Source organism: Zootermopsis nevadensis, unplaced genomic scaffold (genome assembly GCF_977971745.1).
Source record: "Zootermopsis nevadensis isolate Lab colony 2312 unplaced genomic scaffold, Znev_1.0 Znev_ptg000001l, whole genome shotgun sequence".
Taxonomy (NCBI): Eukaryota; Metazoa; Arthropoda; class Insecta; order Blattodea; family Termopsidae; genus Zootermopsis; species Zootermopsis nevadensis.
Genome location: NW_028259133.1, coordinates 20,665,949 through 20,684,152, shown reverse-complemented (window position 1 = coordinate 20,684,152; position 18,204 = coordinate 20,665,949). Strand labels below are relative to the sequence as shown.

The following is an 18,204-nucleotide window of genomic DNA, read 5'->3' as shown; positions in this document are numbered from 1 at the left end:
CTTCTTTTCTGGTCTTTTAGAAAAGTACGAAGGTTTCCGATAGATAATTTTCTGCCAATAACAGAATCTTTACTACTACGATTAAGGATAAAACTGTGACAATTTTCAGATTTACTGAACCGCATATATTATCTGCTCTTGACTTTGGTAGTCACTTAGTGAAATGCAATTCGGCTAAAAAGCTTATTAAACCACTAAATAAGTCTGTAATTTAAAATGCAAAATTTAAGGCCTGTGTCACACAACACTTTTAAAATGTAGAAAATATTATTTAGATTCTCATGCTAGTACTTAAGACAGAAAAAGGGAAGTTGAATTTGTGTTTAGCCGATGTAAACCAAAATAAATTTAACGATACGTAAAATACTAAATTTGATCTAAATCCGGCGAGATTCTAAAAGGAAACTTGCAGACTAAAATATCTCGATTTTCCTTTTATTTATTTATTTCATACATTTTAATAAAAGTAAAGTAAAGTTTGTCCCACTATACGCCATGTAGGCGCTTGGGGGGAGAGGAGGTATAGCTCCTACTCTTTCCTGACCTCGGCACTAGATGGGGGGGTGAGTGGTCAGCATCACGCCCCGGCCGGCTTTACCCCCAGGAAAGGACCCCGGTAGCCATTGTAGAGGAGGCTGGGTGGGCCCCAGAGCCGGTCTGGACGCAGAGGCTAGAGGAAAAATCCTCTGCCCCCGTCGGGGATCGAACCCCGGTCGTCCAGCCCGTAGCTAGTCACTATACTGACTGAGCTATCCCGGCTCATATACATTTTAATAACGCTTAAAAATTTCTTATACACTTACGAACACGGCGCGAGAAACTGGCATCCATCATGCTGATACGCGGTAGTGACAACTACAAGTTTGTGTCGTCAGCATCGTAATAATAAACACAGGCATCAGATATCATCCAATATTAGCAATGCCAGCGTTTTTATATGCAGTCACCATTTATACTAAATTAATTACTGACAGAAGGTACGTCAACACATTGATTTATGTTAATATTCTCGTAGGTGACAAGTAAACAGTGAATGTAGGTCATGTTTACCATTTTCAGTGGATTGATAATTATGGTCTGAAATTACGTTTTTGATATTTCGGGCTAATGTAATTTTATACGTAAGGCGTAGCAATGACTTGATAAAAGAATTTTGATTGTAACATCAGCTTTCCGATCAGTCAAATCTTTTGTTTTACAACGATTTAAATTCCATAGACTGATTATCGATACTGGCTAAGACTACATTTTTCCAATAAGATATTCCATAGAATATTCTTACAAATTTAAAACACTGGTAGAATTATACAAATTTTTCAACAATTTCACAGAAAGAAATAAGAGAATGTTGTAGGAGTTGTAGAATACTTCATACAGAAGCCAATGTTTTGTTTCTTAAATCACGTTGTGTGTTTGAAAGATGCATTGTCTGTCTGTCTGTCTGTCCATATTAGATGTGTAATTGAATTAACGATATAAAAGGCAAAGATAAACAAATTAATGCAGAGAGACGTAGACAGATGTCAGTAATATTCATAAAGTAATTAATCACTAATTGTTTACGGTTGGTAAGCATTAAATGTAAATCCTAGGAGATGTACAAAAATATACGAAAGCCTTTGGGTAAGAAATTCACTTAAAGATTGTTTATTCACTAGACGCAATAACCATGTCGCTGTCTGATTGTTTTTTTTTTTGTTTAATTATTTTGAATAAATTTGTTTTCAGTCAAAACAAACTTTGAATGATTAAATCTACAAAATCATTAAAAAGTAATTTTTATCCCTTTTGGAAAATTTTGAGCGTGAATATTATCAGTGGCGTTCCTTAGTATTCAGCTCGTATGAGAACTGAAACCTAGCTCATGAATTTTTCATGGGGTTTTCGTTCAAACTCAATTGGGCTTTACAGTTTTTATACCTCACATAAATGGAATATTTTCCATAAATATATTCTTAGTAGTACACACTCGGGAATATCGTCGACTGTACATTATATTGTACATAATTTTACTCCAAATTTTTTTAACAATTTCAAACAATTTATTTCATACACAACGGGAGATAAAAATTAATATTTTTACTTTATATTCTATAATATTATAATTATTTTTTCTGTTACATAATTAATTACCATCTATTTTACAAATAAACTGTTAATTGCGTACAAATTAGGCCTGAAATTTATTGTCGACATGTTTCGACGTCATTGTCATCATCTGGCCAAACGTTTGTCTTAAAAACGGTGTAGTGAGTCGATCTCTAATGTCTTAAGCGCATCCAGCTCATAGCTTTACAAAAAGAAATCTGAATTTTGTTGTCAATCGCTGTGAATACTGTAACAAAGTGCTTTTGCTAATATAAGGTCTCGCTTCTCGTACATGTCGCTTCAAGTTTGAAGTTTTGTTTCATTTACAACAGTTTCTGCTCGTTTCTCCTCCCCCGGGCGTTCTTCGAGGAAATGCTCTCTGTATCTGCATATTATCGCTTGAAATCTTTTCTCGACATTGATACAGAGCAATTTCAAATGTAGGTTAACTGCCTGTGGTAGAATCCGGCAACTAATTTTGTGGTTCGCTTGAACGTTATTCATCTAAAGGAATAAATTATCCACTGGTGGTCTCTTGTAAATACGGTAATGAACCTCTGGTGTTCATGAAAAGCGGTGATTTATTTACAAACTGAGTGAATGGATTTCAGGAGCTAATTTGAGGCTTCAAAATTCGAAGAAATGCATTCAGCCATTTCGAAAGAATTCCTGAGAATTTTCTATATATATACTGATTACATGATTAAAACTCTGGGTACATACAGCAAGCTATGAAGTTGTTACCCGTTTTTTGAGCGAGCAATTTAACTCGTTCTGCGTCCTTTATAATCATCAGCTATCAATGTTAGAAAGTGGCTCTTTTTAATGACGGCGTAGCTTCGTACAGTGTTATTATTCAACAATAAAAATTAATACGTAAACCAGCTTACTGCCCTCTTAAAACACAGTGCTAACTTTTTACACCCCGTACTTTAATATGAAGTAATTATTCGTTTTACCAAGAATATATTTACAGATTTCGTATCATTCACTCAATAAACAGCGATTATTTCCTTAAACAGCGTTAACCAGATGATGTTTTGCAATGGTGAAGTGTTGTGTTTTCTTCGCGGTACGGACTAGGTATTTAAGTACTCTTTATTTAGCTATTACCCCACCCTTATGCTTCCAAATGTATCACCTTTACTAAACCAATCTCTACCAGAGGGCGAGTGAGCACTGTCTGGGAACTTTCGTAAATCAAAATCAAAATTAGTCCCATTCCCCGTTAAAACTGTGGTGCCTATCGCAACCCCCCGCCCCTCACTACTTTCTCTCTCTCTCTATATTTTTTTTCGTGCTTCAAATTGATGATTTTGTGGGAATTTTAAAATAAGAAGTGGTTCATTTAAAGGCAATGTAGCACTGTGTTCTGAATGCGAGCTCTTCGGTGATGTTTATTCCGATGTATTATAAACTGCGACCAGATTCTGCGTGGGAATATTGGAAACGGCAGTGTATTCTACGCAATTCCTGGAACGAACGAATTCTATATCCCACGCTGGGGATTACAGATTCTGCGAACAATTAAACTGGAACATTTTTTTTCGAGCCTCGAAACGCTACTCTACGCATTAAACTATGAATAACTTCACTGGTAGGTAGCAGCTCGTTTTCCTCGTCCATCACGAGGCCTGTTTTAAGCACCCCCCCGCCCCCCACGATAACCCGTGCCAGACCGATATAACGAACATCACCGCATTGAATTTCGTTTTCCGGATCAATTTTCTATCCGGGTCTTGGTCTATCCTTTTCGTTTCTTCTGTAGTTTGCGACTAGTTTTGTAAAAGAGAATTATGGTTTATCCACCGTTGTTTCGGTACTTGGTACCTCTTTAATGCATAAAGCGATCGTTATGTGGCGCAATTATAATAACTAATATAAAATTGCCGTAGTACAGTTTCTTGTTTAAAAAACTTCTTTTTTTAAAAAAACGAACACTTTCAGTATAATCTTATATTTATTTTCTGTAAATCTGTGGGATGCAGGCCGGGATATTCCGATGTGAAGAGTTAAAATACGACCGTCTGTAGGGAATTACCTTGGCGCGAGACACGATTTCCATCCAAATGATGTCCCAGAAGATTTCAGCGTTTTGTCGCAAAATGTATCTGCTTATAAATATGGAAGCTAAAATTGTTCAAATCAATCTACAATATGCAGGCAATTTAAAACTGTACTCTTGTAACTTTTAATTAAGGTTCTAATGAAAGCTACTATGAATAATTAAAAAGTTGTGTACAGTTCAGATGTAATCTCTATTGTTCTTAGATTTAATTTAACATGCTGTAGAATTGTCTCTGGAATTGAAATGTCCGTGACGGATTTGTTAAAGGAAGAACAGAAGAAATGGAGAGAGGGAGGATGGAGAAAAAGATAGTAAGAGTGGAAGAAGGAACCAATTAAGTTTAAAAGATTTAGACAGTGTTTTAAAATGAATTTCTGCCGTTTCTCTCAAAACCCGTCTAAATAATATTTTAAGAATTCAGTCCGTACCGCGAAGAGAACACCTCGCTTCACCATTACAAAGATCAAATGGTTAACGCTGTTTAAGGAAATAATCGATATTTATACCGAGAATCATAGTTCGTCTGAATAATATTAAGAACTCAGTCCGTACCGCGAAGAAAACACCTCACTTCACTATTACAAAAATCAGCCGGTTAAGGAAATAATCGCTGTTTATAATGAGACACGCACTGCGTACATAATATTTAAGAATTCAGTCCGTACCGCGAAGAGAACACCTCGCTTCACCATTACAAAGATCAAATGGTTAACGCTGTTTAAGGAAATAATCGATATTTATACCGAGAATCATAGTTCGTCTGAATAATATTAATAACTCAGTCCGTACCGCGAAGAAAACACCTCACTTCACTATTACAAAGATCAGCCGGTTAAGGAAATAATCGCTGTTTATAATGAGACACGCACTGCGTACATAATATTTAAGAATTCAGTTCGTACCGCGAAGAAAACACAACTCTTCACCATTACAAAGATCAAATGGTTAACGCTGTTTAAGGAAATAATCGATATTTATACCGAGAATCATAGTTCGTCTGAATAATATTAAGAACTCAGTCCGTACCGCGAAGAAAACACCTCACTTCACTATTACAAAGATCAGCCGGTTAAGGAAATAATCGCTGTTTATAATGAGACACGCACTGCGTACATAATATTTAAGAATTCAGTCCGTACCGCGAAGAGAACACCTCGCTTCACCATTACAAATATCAAATGGTTAACGCTGTTTAAGGAAATAATCGCTGTTTATTCTGAGAATCTCAGTAAACACAAATACATAAATACAAAATGCAGATTTACTGATCGTTGAAGTAGATGGTATATATAATTACCATTTGGCTTCACAGGTTTAATGCCATACGAAGCAGTGGATTGGATATCTATCTGTTTCCGGTACGACTTCTCAAGTATCGGCTTTGTTCAGTCCACACAGCGTCTCTGACCTCCGGCTAGCTCGAAGACTTATTGATGTTATATTCTACGTGTCCTGCTATGAACATCACTGAAGAAACTTCAATTCATCATTTTCGCATGGGTTTGGAGACAGCAAGACTTTATAAAGACGACAGGGTGCCAATATTAATGGAGCACCAACAATAGGGCAGGAAATCCGTCGTACTTTGCGAGTTAAGCTTTATTACAGGCCGCTGTGCCAGGAGGAGTTGCAACAGAGAACCACTACTCCACACAGACTGCATCTAATTAACTTCTAAACGGATTTTGACGAAATTTGGCTGTAGAGGGGGAATATTTTTGTGATTTGAGGTTCTTAAAGTGGTGTAAATGTCAATTTAGCCCTGATGATGGAGGCAGTATTTTCCTCCGAAACGTTGGTATCTACCGACAAGTCCATACGGTGTTACTGCGCAGAAGACCAACATCGTCATGAATTTGGTTTCGTTTTATAACATATGTATCCGGCATTTTATATGACATTAAATTTAAACATTGTCAAGTTTCTGCAAAATGGTTCAGTGTATAAGAATTTCTTAAAAACTTTAATATATTCGTTCTTTTGTTTATACACCATTTTATTCTATTCTTATCCACCTACCCTTCTGCCGAGTAGATAACGGGGTAAAACGGACCGAGGCGTGAAGCTGACCTTCTCCATCTAGTTCTCGAATTTAAGAATCCGTGAATTTTTTTAATTCCACTCCAGCAAAGTGAAGACTTTATTTTATTTCAAACACTTCAGCATTCTGATGTTTGTGTCCTTGGGGTCAGGGAGGTTTTGTGGCTTAAACACGAGGCCTTGACCTCCCCCGTCCCCCCCCCCCCGATTGCGCGAATCAAGTTTCATGCTAAACCAGATTGTGTGACTATTTGACAGCTGCCTGTGGTCTACTTCAAAGTAAAACCGCGTTCTTGTAGTGTGAAATTCATACAAACCGCAACACCAGGCTCGAAGTAATTCAGCTAGCCCCTCACCCCGCAGTTAACCCTCGCAGTGTGCTGGGTCTGTCCCAGAACCTCTCCTTGAATAAATAACTACTGCCTTTTTCTAATTCAGTGACCTCGGGGGATTTCGTTCACCACCCTCGCCGGAAGGAGCATTTCTTCTTAAATCTGTCTTTTGTCAGACGCTCTTCGCTGGAGACGGAGGACATGAAGAAAAGAGAGTTTTCGGTCTGTGCGTACTGGCTGAAGTGCACGGTTTTCTTGAAATGAAATTGCTCTGCTCGTAAGTAATTTAATTACTTCCCGAAAGGATGCGATATGAAACGTCTGTAACGAACTCTTATTAAAACTCGGCCCTGTGACCGGCTACTCTGACTCAGAGGTTTCGTGGTTTCCCTCAGTCCCTCCAGGCAAATGCCTGGATAGTAGCTTAAATTATATCACGACCGCTTCCTTCCACATCCTTTCCAATTCATTGTTCACTGTCATTTTTTTTTCATTCTATGTCTAATAGTCTGAGCTACTGAAAAAATGTCGTTTAATAAACTATAAATAAATAAACAATTTAAAACCCGGTGGAATCTATTAAGTGTGCCTCACTCTGTTACATTCAGAAACTCTTAATTTTGCACGTAAAATTTAATTATGGAATTCTTATGTGACTGGACTTGGGAACACTAAAATATGCTCGCGAAAGTGTTTATGCTTACGGTCGTCTCAACCTTGCTCCTATTTGTCTAGAAGCCTTTCCATGGCGGAAATCAGCGAAAGTCAAAGCCTGGTAGAAAATTATCCTACCAAGTGTCTTATTGTATCGTGGTTTTACCTACGCGCGCCAAGTCAAAAGCGATAATTCGGCAATTATCGGTTACGCGATATCATAATTGTCACTAATACATTGTTTTCTTATCACTTCTGACTTGCGAACGTAAGACTGTATGTTTGTGTGTTCGCGCAAGACTGACTGTGCTGCCACACTATTGAACAACAATTTAATCGGTCTCCAAGCCATGGAGTGTAATGCAATGTTGAGTATGTGTTGCACGTATCTGCAGACGGTGGTGTAAGGCGTGACGGATTATGGAATCGGTGAGACGAAGTTTAATTTGCTAGATCATGGTATAAAAGTTCCGATGCTCAGTGCAGCGTCTTTGTTTGGAATTGTGTCCCAAGCGATCGTCTGGAGTGACACCTGTAAGTCAGGTAAATTTGCTCACTTAATCTTCTCGTATTTTTAACCTGGTGCGAGCGAAGTGTCTGTCTGGCATCAGAGAGTAACGAGCTGAATTATTTATACTTAAAATTATCTGGAAAGATAAAATCTTGTAGATAAAATACGACATCGTAACATTGCAAGTCTGTTCTTAAAGACGTTAAGTTCAACTTTAAATTACTCAGTTTCATATTCAGCTAAATTAACAAGAGTGGTAAGATGTACAGTCATATTTTAGAATGTTTTGAAATTTTTGTCGATCGCATTAGAGACAAATTTTTATTTAAAGTACAAATATGTTGTTTAAAACTTAATCACACTACAAACATTAACAAAAGTGCATATTTTATATACAGAAATTTAAAATAAAATGTATTTATATATAAATAACATTGTATAGATGAACGCAGAGCCCCTCAACTGTTTCACAACCATATCCCGTGGGATAGAATGTCGTTAACAAAACGTATCCAGAGTGTGCATACGGTTCAGGAAAAAAAAGTTTAAACGTTAGTTTAAAACAGAACACGTAAGCGCGGAAACTGTTGCTTATGCATGAGTCATTCTCCGTTTTAATGCACTATTTTCTCGAAATTGGCGTTTGGATTGTCTCAACTTCCCTGTAACCTAGAGGACTCAGTTCGTCGACTGAAGGCCACGTATCAACCAATAAGGCTCATCGTGTTTATTCTGGTTGATCGAACTGGTATTAGACTTCCTGCCACGCATTTAAACCGCAATTCCGGCTATAATTAAAATTTTTGAAGCCCACTGGTAACTATACGCACCACCTGTTTGAACAGTCGGCATCTTTTCATTTTGTATTGGTGTTTTTTTTATAATTCTCGTAGTAAACAGCGATTATTTCCTTAAACAGCGTTAACCAGTTGATCTTCGTAATGGTGAAGAGTTGTGTTTTCTTCGCGGTACGGACTGAATTCTTAAATAATATTCAAACAAACTTCGAGCTTCAAAGGGTTAAGTCTGAGAATTTGATACATGTATAGTTTTAGTGACGTAACTATTGTAACCGAAATGTAATAAATCCTGGATAAATTATTTGAATAAGTTTTCTGAAATTCCCATATTTTAACTGACGTCTTAAAGAAAATTAAAAAAATGGAAGGTGAAAGGACTTTCCTGATACAGAGAATGATTTGTTGAATCTCTGATATTAGTCACATGATGTTTAAAAACAGATTTATCTTCAAAATTCTTACTCCGGCGAAAAGACGGAAAATCATGTTTGTTGTGTAGGCCTGTTACGTAAAAATGGATCTGTTAAGCTTTTTTACTTTGACCAGTGTGTAAGTTTAAAGTGTCGTATTTTAGACGTATAAGGGACTTCGACCCTAAATTTGTGATTTTCAAAGTTTGTACGTGAAATCTCGTGGTTCAGTGTGGTATTCATGGCGTTCAAAATGTAATTAAACCGTGGACCTGAAACCAATTTCCTTTTAACATTGTAACACCCAAAATTGTCTCCTTCTTCACTGCTTTCATCAGGACAAACACCCAATATCTTCACACAACTGTAATCCGTACTTTGTACGTTAAAGAACGTTAATTGTGAAATATATTTTAAAACATGTCCTTTGATTAAGATTCAGACAGCAAGAGATTTTACTGCGTTTCTGTTTTAATTACGGTTTTGACATTTTTATTAAGGTTTTGCGACTGCGATTATGCATTCTTTTGTTTTTTCTCACCGTGCGTGCTATATGCCCCACCCATCTCGTCCTCCTGTGTGTGATAGTTTTAATAAAAGCTGGTGAAAAGTCCAAAATTTTAAGCCTTTCCTTGTTCTGTCTTCTCTTCAGGTTACGAAGTAATAAAAAGAATATATTTTTTTAAAAAGGTTTTTTTTCCGCCTGAAATACGGGTCAGTGCTTTTTAGATTAAACGAATCAATTACGGCTAGAATTGAATAAGCTTCTGATATAGAATTTTCTGAGCAAATTCCACTCCACTTCGCCTTTTCTCTCATGTTTTGATTTCTGGACGACCTAACATGAACTCTGCTCTAGATCGGCAGGTGTTCGCGATGGTTCTCACTGAAGTTTCCTCAGGCCTTTGTTAACTTATTTGCTACACAAAATTAATTAAATCGTTGAAACACTTTCATACAAATGACTGAGAAGAAATATTTTCAGTGCATCAACTTTGGCATTAGCCGTACAGGCGAAAAAGACACTGTATTTACAGAGCGTCATTGGTTGAGTGGTTAGCACCCCTGGTTCGTATCCTGGAAGTCCCGGTTTCAAACCTCGGCTCGGAGACTGCGTTTCCTGACTTACGTGTCTCTTAATTCTTCACAGCCCCTTCAGGAAAATTCCGAAGTTGTACGTTAAATTAGGCCACGATCTTCCCCCTTCCTTGTACTAATTTCTTTTTTATTAATCATCGTTGTGCAATCTCAGCTCGTGACAACGTCGTTAAATAAACATATAAAATAAAGGTAATCGTTGTATTTATCAATTTTTCTTGTGGTTACCATAAAAATATTGGTTTGGTTGTGAGCATGTTAGTTATATTTTAGCTGTAATATAGTTCTCTATATGTAAATTAAATTTTATAAAAATGATCTGTTTGGTTCGAATGTGTAATCAATAAACGTACTGACGTATGTTAACTGCAGTTTATATTTAAACACTATTACCATATAAACACACGGACGTCAATATCTGAATAATTACAGATCACCCAGAAGTTAGCGTTGTTCCTATAGAGACGAATACATTATCGAGAGTGTAATTTTAATAAGCAGCAGCCAAATACATTGCAAGAGGTCCTGACATAGGCTTGGTCGAATGTTTGCCTGTGATGACGAAGTCTGCGTTTGTTTTGTTTTTACGATGTGGTCGCATGTGCAGTCTCTTAACAGTTTAACCTTAAATATTGACCTTATAATGTATGATATTTTAAAATCAATGAATGATTATGGTTTTGTTTATGCGATTCCAGCACTGAAATAAATTGAACTGGTTGTAACTATTCTTAACAGCAATATGTGTACCTTAACTGTACCGAAGAGCATTTTTGAAAGCTGATAGTATCTCAGTTGATGAAGACATTTTTCACCTTTAACAATACCCTGAGGGAATTATTTTGTTTTGTAAGAAATCGCCTTTGGGACGTATTTTGAGTGGACCGAAGCTAGTCTACACCCCAATCATATTTGTGTAATATTCAGTTTAATCGACTCATCTACGTTCAGATCTCCCAAGTGGCCCATTTTCGATGGTTAAAATCTCCATGCTCGAATTCTCATACAAAACTGTCTGCAGAGTGACCCACAAAGCCCTTAACAAGTGAGGTTGTAAGAATGGACGCTGTGCGCAATACATCAGTGGTCAATATAATGTAGTGAGACTGTACAAATCTTGAAGTGTTCAACATAAAACTGTTGACTTAACAGAAGTCTGTAGACTCAGTCCACATATCAGGACGCTTCGGTGTGTATTCGCTCTCAGAATGACAGGTGTTTGTGGACTTAACGTATCACTTTGCATGCGTTTACCTCTTAAGCAGACCTATCGCTCTCTGAGGCGAATTTCGGAACACTCCGTCCACTTTGGTTCCACCCACGCTTCGCTGTGAAGTCTATTTATTTTTCCTTCAGTAGTTATGGTCGTGACCTATTATTAACTGAATGACAAGTGGTAACGAGTAGCGATAATCGATGTAGTAATACCGTGTCATTGAGTTTCGTGTGTGGCCGTAACTTTGAAACAAACTGTAGAGTAATTTGGATTTAAATTTAATCGTTTAGTTTAAAAAAGCTTTGGAGATGGCTGTCTTCTGGGTTGTTGTGCCGTGTAGTCTAATAGATGTACCAGACTACACGGCGCAACAACCCAGAAGACGGAAATCTTCAGACCCACCGCCTTCAAAACCTCAAATCCTACTTAAAAAAACTATATTTGTGAGTCATATTTGCTTTTATTATAGTTAGGTACAAACGTTTCGGAGGGACGTACTTTCTCCGTGTTTAACCCTGAAGGTGGAGGCACTATGTTCCTACGAAACGTCGGTATCTACTCATAGGTCTACGTAACGTTACTATCCAGAAGAATGATATTGATGTGTTGTTTTTACATTTTTGAGTGAATATACTAATTTGAATTAAAACGTTTTAAGCGGTTTTGAATTCTAAGAAAAAACGCTTCAATAATTAACTAACAAAGGGACAGTCTTCAGCCGTGGTTTAATGAAAAAGTAAATTGCGTTGTAACAAACTGAAATTTTTAGTGGTAAGTTTTTGTTGAGATTAAAACAATATTCTGATATAAGGACGATATAATTTTAAACAAACGTTTAAACACCGATAGTTAATTTAATGACTGTTTGCCCTGTGTTTTACAGTGCATGAAGTATATCTTGTGTCCGTTCTAATGAAGCTTCACTTAACTCCTGAGGATAAATATAAACGTGGTTTAGAACCGCAGATCTAAGTAGCGCGGAGCTCTAGACAGTGCTAACACTACTTTATGCCCTCGTTTCGACTTGGAATTAGCAATAAACCCCACATTTGGAGACTAAAGCTTTTTCATTGCACACAAAATTTATGACTCTTTCAGAGTCCGTCCATATTCGGGCCAAGGTCTTGGGATTTCCAAGTCAAGTAATTTTTTTAGCTGATCTTTCGGAGACGTGTGAATATTTACGCGGCCAGACTCACGGAAAAAAACACTTTGGTTAAAGAAACATATAGACTTAACGTCTTCTCTGGAGGATTGGTTATGCTTCGGTATTGAAGTGGTGAATAGTCACGTAATTTTGAATGAATAAAATAATTAAATACAGTGATAAAAAAAACTCCTGGAGATATGACGAGAGTTAAAATCACAAAACTTGTGAATGAAATAACATCGATAGGAAGAAGATGTCTGTCTTCTGGGTCGTAGCGCTGTGTCGCCCTGATGATGGAGGCAGAAAGGATCGCTGAAACGTCGATAAACTTCTTCTAGGATACACTGGTGGTGCTACAAACCAGAAGATAGCCATCTTCGTATACAACGCCGTGAGAACTTCAAATCCTACCAGGTTTATTTAGTCGAGTTTACACGAGCGTAATCTAACGAACTTCGCCGCTAGAATCAGATGCTAACTAAGGATCTTGTGTCGTTGACTTAATGACGGGGTCGCGATAATTTGGCGCTTGGTCGAGGCTTTAGCACGCCTCTTGGGGGATGTGATAATTTGTATGGTGCACGGTGAAATGGTGATAAGCAGGGAGAAACAGAAGACGGTAAATTATGTAAGTTGGGATATTAATTTCCATATTTGTTTAAATCTTGTCAGTCTGATCACAATAAAATTCCTATTAAATATTAAAATATTACCATAATTAATATTTAAATATTTAAAAATATATTAAATGATATCCTCTATCGAAATGTTCGATTTACATTAGAACATCGAACATTTCGATAGAGGATATCATTTAATATATTTTAAATATTTAAATGTTAATTATGGTAATATTTTAATATTTAATAGGAATTTTATTGTGATTAGACTGACAAGATTTAAACAAATATATATTTATCAAAATATGACGCAACTTTATCATCTCATATTAATTTCCATTAAATTTGAAAAAGAATGTGTGAATCTGTTTCAATGAATGCTCGATGATTGAGGTTATTTGTTTAATGTAGTCGTAAAATATAAACCAGGGGTTGAGTGGATGCTAAAATCCCCTCGCCATTAGTTTGTCTTCAATCTCCTATCGAGATATTTAACGTCGAGGACACGATTGTCGATGTCAATGGAAGAGGTTGCGGGCTTCTAAATTACAGTGGGTTAGTGATCACGTGCTTGCTTATAGAAGAATGTTATGCTTAGAAGCAGTGTAGTAACCCACAGATTGATGAATATGGGGGGGGGGGGGGGTCGCTGGGCTGTTACTCAAACAGAAACACGTGTTTGGTCTTGGAGTGCCAATCTTAAGTCACGTGGAAGATTAGTCTTATCTCTTGAGAGTTGTACCGTCCCTTAAACAAAGTTTTAGACCTGTGATCTATTATAGATCTGTGACGCAGTAATGAAAATGGATATTCAGTTTTGGAACATCCGTATTTATGATCTGTATCCGTAAGTAAATATTATGTTGGTAACAACAGCTGAATATGTGATTTTGCAAACGTATGTGTGTATGTTGAAATGTTTTCATATTCACGTTTGTTACTCGGCAACTGAAGAAAAATACAAAAAACATTTCCATAATAATTTATTTATAACTGTATGGGATATATCCATACAAAACTGCCAACTTCACCTCCACCCTTTACTGTTTAAATAACTATCGACGTCAACTGATCGCCAAATAGACTATACGATTTTTCATAAGCACCGTTTCATTTTACTTTGAAAAGAGTTTGGAAAAAATTTCGGTCTCTTTTCACGTAGTACAGGAAAAACTCGAGGGTAGTGATTTCCTTGGGGGGGGGGGGGGAGAGAAAAGAAAAAATGAATTGCTTATGGCTGATCGGATATTACAGTGGAGAATTTTTGTGTTCGAAGTGAAAGATTCTACCACGACGTTCCATATATTGTGTCGTCACAGGCAGCACTTCGTTTACATGTTCAGGAGATAAGGGAAAATCGACCGGGGCAAAGCAGGATATGTGGAAGGCCTAACATGAGTTTGCTGTGAGTTGGTGCTGACAGAATTTTAAAAGATACCAGGGCTCAAAATATCGCCTCTTTTATCCTCACTACTATACTTAAATTTGACCATCGTACATCCTTCGTGTAAGAAGATGTTAAATGGTGGATGTACTTTGTAATAACATTTTATATAAATATCCATTTTAAACACGTCGCCTGTTTATGACGATAATTCGGCAGTGCTTTGAGTAACATCGCAATGTTGTAATCAAAGTGTAGATTATCGTAGCAGAAACGCGGCATGTTCTAGGTTTAAATAAAACTGATTAGTATAAAACTCGAAAAAAAAATGCAACGCACATAACCGTATGAGAATAAATTTTATTACGATTTGTCACTAAAATCCATATATAAAGAATATATAGCAGTAATGTTGTGTCATGTTGCCGTTCACAAATATAAAAATATTCGAATAAAACACAGTCTGATACAACTAGTTAATGTTAATTAATGGTTTTCACTTGAGACGGCATGTTTCGGAAATTATATTTCAATCATCAGGTCAAAGAAATAAAATATTTAAATTTTTATATATTTTTTTATCTTTCAATGGTTTTAACTAATTGATATTGTGACTTAGAGGATCTTACGAATATTTATTTTTTTTTGACCTGATGATGGAAATATAATTTCCGAAAAATGTCGTGTTAAGTGAAGACCGTTAAGTAACATTAATTAGCTGTATCTGTGTTTTATTCGAGTAACAAGGAACATACATAAAGATTGCTAATAAAAACACTTCTGAAATGCGGCAGAGATTATACGTTTGCTAATGACAGCAGTAAACGGAAATTGAATTCGTGAACAAATTACGGCAGATTAGATTTAAGGAATGCGTGGTACCGTTTAATGCAGAATTTTATATATCAAATCTAAAACTTCTTCACGATGGTGAAGAGTCAATTGAATAAAAATTTACTTGTATATTATCCATCGTCTAGTAAATATAAAACGTAAAACGACGTTTCGGAGATGGGAAGACGGAGATAGAGTCCCATCTCCGAAACGTCGTTTTACGTTGTATATTTACTAGACGATGGATAATATCCAAGTAAATTTTTATTCAATTGTCAGAATTTTATATCTTTCGTTCTCTTGCTTAAAACCGTGAAGAGTACATTAACAAACACTAGGATTTTTAACTGTTGCTTTAATGGCGAGAAATAATCTCTCACCCGACGGGAAGAACAAATATAAACCACTTCAAAACTAGTGGCAACTATATATACCACATGCTGTAACATTTAATAGCTCTACGTTTTGTTTAAAAATTTTCTTTTATCGTTGCCATACGATTTTTAATGTAAACAGCAATAATTTTCTTACATAAGGTTAATCTCTGATCTTTGTAATGGTGAAGGGTTGTGTTTTCTTTGCGGTACGGACTGAATTTTATATATTACTGAGATGTGTCTCGGTTTTAGAGGTATAAGACACTTTATGCTCTGTACGTGACCCACAAAATATTAATGCGATGAAGTCATGGAGGATCAGGTGAGCGAAACATGTAGCATGCGCGATAGAGTACTAAATTTATTTTTTTAAAAAAAAAAACTTGAGTGAAAGAGTCCATTTGGAATAAACTGGCGTAAATGTAAGGATAATATTAAAACGGACATAACTGAAATAGGGTGTCTGTTTGGACACTGACTTGTCAGAATTTGCGTTCACTAGAAGAATTACTTATGTTACTCATTTTGAGCTCGAAAGCCGTCTGAATGATATTTAAATATTCAGTTTTTACCGCAAATAAAACAACGGGCCTGTATTAGATAATACATTTTAAATGTTGTTTAAGTAAATAATCTTAGTTTACAGAGAGATTAATATGAGACTAACAAATAAACGATTTGAGATAAATGTGCAGTTAGTGAATGTTAAAAGAATGTGGTACATATAGGCACCACTGGACTAAATTTGTAATATAAAAGTATAAAATTCGAAATGATAACGTTGGTTTAAATTGAGAATTAATTACAACCATTGTATCGGAATTTGCTACTGAAATGAAGTGTTGGCGACCACAGGTAACTGAGTTTTTTTAAAAGATAAATCAAATTGAGCGGCCTGAAATATTTTTCTATAACAGAATTTTTTCGAATTTAGTACGAGGAATTCTTAATGTGAATAAGAATTTTGAGCCCCCAAAGTATCTAAATAACTTATCACTTGATTTAACAATTTAAGAAATAATTATTAACAAACTTTAATGATGCATTATGAAGTTCACTATCTTTTAAATTGTAATTTAATGTAGATTTTTGTTTTAAATTTTTATATATTATAATTAGGTCATTTGTCCCTCTAAGAATCTTTGCTCTCCCCGATCCCCAACCCAGGGGGCGCGGCTTGCACTTTGGAAAAAGCTGTTCTGCATAATGATTAATTATGATATCTGATCCAGCTGTAAGAAGCTTGTCATTGTTACTTATAATCTCAAACACGAGATTTTATATGAAGTTTTATTATGATAAGTTTTATTGTCTAAAAGTGTGAAGTAATAATTAATTTTTTTTCTTAATATCTCGCCATTGGAGCACATTATCAGCCGGTTTAATCAGATTCGCTACTCCACACGCCCTGTTAAACTTATCCTCATTGATTTTGTATTTGGTAAGGGGTTCAAATTATGAAACTCCTCAACGTATTTTTTTTCTGTCATTTGTTCTATCTCAGGCGGACCTACAAATAGAATGTGTTCTATTGAACAATCTTTTCTCAGACTCACTTAATCTGTTATTCCCTAGGGCAAGAAACTTCAAGGACATAAACAATTTGAAGATTGTAATGCCTGATACATAATTTAACTTACAGAATAATTATTTATTTTACATTTATAAAAATGCTTTGCCTACGACTCGATTACTGAATTACGTCTGTACGTATTTCAGTGTGTCCCTTGTGGATTCAAAGAATTGTAAACTAAACTATCCACAGTGGAGACATGTTACTTCACATCAGAAAGAGCTTACCTCTTCGTTCTTGACTTGTAACAGCAGCTGTTGAAGTGAGCTTTCGGATTCAATTCCGAGAGGCGAAGGAGCGGGTTGAACCCACTTGAGAGTTGCGACTTCCGGCTGTAACGCGAGGAGGCGTCTAACTGAAAGCATCGCGTACAGCGACGTCGTTGGACACTCGGACGACGCATGCGTCCAATTTGTTTCGTTGCTAGCCAGCCAGCCAGGAGGAAGTTGGAAGACATGCCGGGAAGGAACGAAGTGGATTTTCAGAGCCTGTTGCTGATAGATATTGCCATAGTGTGATCGCTCCTAGAGGCTACGATACTACTCAGAGCAGGAATATCTAAGCTGTAATATGATACAGGGTGTTCAATGCTTCGCGATTACACGTCAGATGTAATAGTGCGTGTTTGTGCCAAGTCGAGACGCGATATAGGAAAAAGATGAAAAACAAGAAAGAATTTGGCATATAAAACAATTTTAAGGGGGCGAATTCTGGGGCCACAGGTGGTGTATGCCATGAAAATGACTTTTAATTAAACTGAGAAATAATTTAATAAATATACCAGTTATTCAAACTGTCACACCCTCCAGTTCTTGAAGTAATATTAATTTTATTATTGTTGAAAATATATTTTCTTTTAACTTTTACCAATTTCTACCTTTATAGAACTTTTCCAATTTTTATTCCACGATTCGTAATTTTTGGGGGGATCTTCCATCTATAACACATCACTTTGACCTCTAACTTTACTTTAAGAAACAAGGAATTTTAAACTTTCTTACATGTATTTAAATCCTTAATGGAAAAATTTGAGTAAGCCTATTTATTAA

At 36.2% G+C, this 18,204-nt stretch overlaps 1 protein-coding gene across 2 annotated transcripts in view; it reads right to left on the bottom strand.

Moving 5' to 3' along the window:
* LOC110833912 (ras-related and estrogen-regulated growth inhibitor) overlaps positions 1-17,502 on the bottom strand; it is a 38,872-nt gene extending 21,370 nt beyond the window's left edge. The window contains exon 1 of one of the 2 annotated variants that reach the window (XM_022072519.2): positions 17,383-17,502. The gene's annotated coding sequence lies outside the window, so the exon portion shown is untranslated. Of the gene's footprint in view, positions 1-5,453; positions 5,565-17,382 lie in introns of those variants that run through there. The other variant, XM_022072530.2, reaches the window with a different exon arrangement.
* Positions 17,503-18,204: the final 702 nt, after the last annotated feature.